The sequence below is a fragment of the Ananas comosus genome, linkage group 9 (genome assembly GCF_001540865.1).
Source record: "Ananas comosus cultivar F153 linkage group 9, ASM154086v1, whole genome shotgun sequence".
Lineage (NCBI taxonomy): Eukaryota > Viridiplantae > Streptophyta > Magnoliopsida > Poales > Bromeliaceae > Ananas > Ananas comosus.
The window spans coordinates 10,344,930-10,348,269 of record NC_033629.1 but is presented as its reverse complement, the minus strand read 5'-3'; the positions used below and the strand labels follow the sequence as shown (position 1 = coordinate 10,348,269).

Below are 3,340 nucleotides of genomic sequence, written 5' to 3'. Positions count from 1 at the left end.
GGCAGGTGCTACTAATTAAGGTTGCTATCCTCTCTCTCTTTATGTTAGCTCGTGGGCACGGTGGAGAGCTCGAGCTCGGGAGGTTTTTGTCGTCGACGTTGCGCCGCGGTGCCGTTCGAGCGTGCGTTCGTCGTCGTAGCATTGTGAGGAGGCCGGGCGAAGGTGTGATTTCGTCATTCTCGACGCCGTGCCGGAATTGGAGTCGCTGGTTGAGGTGGGTAATCTCTCATTCCTCCATGGATTTCTTCTCTACTTCAAGCTTCATTCAATTCGAGCTTAAGTACTGATTCGCAGGATCTTGTCGTCGACTATTAGTATTTCAGCTCGTATGCGACGTAGGACCATCGGATTTCGACGAGATTTGGTTCGTTGGAACCGGGACTTCGAGACGAATCCATAGGATCCTTACTCGCCCGATTTGGAGAAGGTTTGTTCTGTCAAAATCCCTTTTTACTGAGTTGCTGTTTGCCGAGCAGACTCTGAAGTGCTGATTGCTGATTCCAGCATCGACCCGCCGTGTTTTACCTAGTTCTCTGTGTAGAAGTGTCGAAACGCGACGAAATTTAACGTGCTAGATTCACGACTTCAAGACGAAGATTCTGAGCCCAAGATCGCGATTTTTGGAGCAGGTTTGCCCTGTCGAACCCTAGTTTTACTAGGCTGCTGTTTGCCGAGCAGATTTCAGAGATGCTGTTTCGCAGGTTCGAGCGTCGACGTTTCGTACTCTGGCCCGTTCTCTGCGTAGGAGCGTTGGAATTCAGCGAAACCTGGGCCATTGGATTCGTGACTTCGAGACGAAGCTTCAGGACCCTTGTTTGCTGAATTTGGATAAGGTTAGCTTGATCGGATTTAACGCTTTCTTCGCTGCCAGGAGTTGCTTGAGAGGTGGGTTACATCGGTTTTTACTCCTAAAATTCATATTCGTCGGCATGTATAATTTCGTCGACCTTTGGATACTCTATTCTAGCTCGAATTCATGGATTATATTGTATTGTAAATTGAATTTGGAGCATGTGATAATAAATTAAGTAGGTTATACATGTTGGACTGAAATTGAATTAGGAAAAACCTGCGATTTGGACCGTGTCACTTGTTTAAACTGCCTGATTTAGCTCTAGGAGCCGTTATTAAATTGTACTGTCGGCAGTATCTTCGAGACGAGTACTCCAGGTAGTTTAGATTACATTACGCTCGTGCTGGTGCGCCGAGTGGATTTTTACAGGATCGTTCAGGTTGTTTCGCTAGTGGGTCCGTCAAGTTGACGGTGACCCGCCTTTTTTGCGTCAGATTGTGCCGAGGGCACATTACCCTGTTGTGGTTTAGACCAGTTTGAGTCGTTACTCTGACTGTGGCTTTTCAGAGCCTTTTGAGCTCGACAAGAGATAACGCTGCATACTCGGTTGGTAGCGCCCACCGAGTGCCACTCCGGAGTCAGGCTTTGTGCTTTCGCGTTGGTGTCGCTCATGCCAGTTGGACTTGCTCTCCACGGACCAGTTAGTGTGGATAGAGCCCGATAGTCGCAACAGGGCAGGGACGGGTGTATTCACAGTCCGGGGACGGGTATGCTTACAGTCCTGATTTGGATTGGGTCAGATTTGACATTTCCTACAGTTGGTTAGTGTAGAGATGATAGTGTAGTGGATGATAGCGGTAAGAGTGTACTTCCTGCTTTTCCTTCTATCCTTGTCCCTTCTGTTAGACTTAGTGGGTGACCGATGTCGTTTTGGGCGGTACCCCTGAGGACTACTTGTTTTTACAGTAGTTCTCACGCCCAGTTGTTACTATGTTTTGGCAGAGCCACCAGTGCCGGCTTGCACCTTCTGCCGATCAGGGATCGAGGCAAGGGCGTTGCGAGCTAGAGCTCTACCCGACAGTCAGAGCTAGAGGCTTTCCCTACTGCAGGTAGTTTGTTTTGGAGTTTATGTACATCGTTGTTTAACTGCCAGTGCGAGTAGCTTTGTATTTTGGATTCTAACTATGTATATGAAACTCAGATATTTAGCTTATTTTTTTGAGCAGCTCTATGCTACTGTTTGTAGCATTGTATTTCTACAGGTACTTTGACGCTTCGTATACAGGGGAAATTTCTTTGTATACGGCGGATTTGTCGGCGTGCCCGGGAACGAGTCATCCGGGGCGGTGACATATAGAGAGAGAGAGAGAGAGAGAGAGAAGAGAGAGAGAGAGTTAGGCTACTATACTATCGGTAGCACGGAGGCCTTCGTGCTATCCTAAGTTGTTTCGATGATCGCGCTTTTGAATTGAACGATCGCTCCGTTAGACTTGATCTACACTATTAAAAGTATTTGAAAATAAATTTCATAATTTTTAATAGCATTTGGCTGGTGGATCAAAAGGTCAAAATGACTAATTTTAATGGTAGATTGTGATCGTTTGTGAATTAACGGTGTAAAACAATCCAAATCAGATGAAATTATTATATAAATTCTTTTCTTTTAGCTATTAGAAGTAAGATTCAGTACCTGCTGATTTTAATATTCAAGTCTTCTTCATAATTTTTAATGAGATTTATTTTTCAATCGCGTTCATTTATTGACTATCTCGTTTGATTATATACAATGATACGAAAATTATGAAATTTAGTTTTCAAATACTTTTGGATAGTGTAATCAAAGTCTAACGGAAGCCGATCGTCAGATTTGAAGCCGCATCATTAAAAAAACTTGGTAGCTACTGAGGTCTCGTGCTACGAAGATAACCTAGCTAATTATATATATATATATAATATATATATATATATATATAATTATATATATATATATATATATAATGTAAAATAAATTCATGTTCGGATCGAATTTGGATCGATCACCCTTCCTCATAAATTTTAATGCTAAATTGGCCGCATCAAATGGAGGTATAAAAAGGCAATACAAAATCAAAGAGGTCATATATATTATTATGATGATAGTTATAAATCCTTATCCTTTTTTGCTCAATAGCCATGTGGCGCGGCGCTATTGGCTGATTTAGATATTGTTAGGTACCACTTCCTCTCACTCATTTGTCTCTGTCCATTATCCTCTTTGTATCTTTAACTAGTGAATAGCAGCCTTTTGGGTGCAACTAATAAAATGCTCAACCTGCAAAATTTCTCAGCTTTTTTTTGTTGCATTTGGTCCACTTTTTACAGTGTATGTACTTGAATAAATCTAGCCAACATGCTCTTTAAGAAGTTTTGGGAGATATTAAAAGATAAGCAAATTTATTATTGAATTCTTATTTAGTAAATTTTAATTCAACTTTTATGTTTTCTATGAAACATAAATCAGATGTTTCGCAAATAAAAAATTTAAATTTTCTCCATGAAAAAAGCTTT

The 3,340-nt window shown here is 41.6% G+C and overlaps 1 long non-coding RNA gene across 2 annotated transcripts; it reads left to right on the top strand.

Annotated features, from left to right (window-relative positions):
- LOC109715525 lies at positions 1-912 on the top strand. Of its 2 annotated transcripts, none has more exons than XR_002217634.1 (4): positions 1-214; positions 316-427; positions 505-629; positions 702-912. It is a non-coding gene; the product is annotated as an uncharacterized LOC109715525 (long non-coding RNA). The 2 variants fall into 2 exon arrangements; XR_002217633.1 differs by having other exon boundaries at positions 2-214; positions 295-427.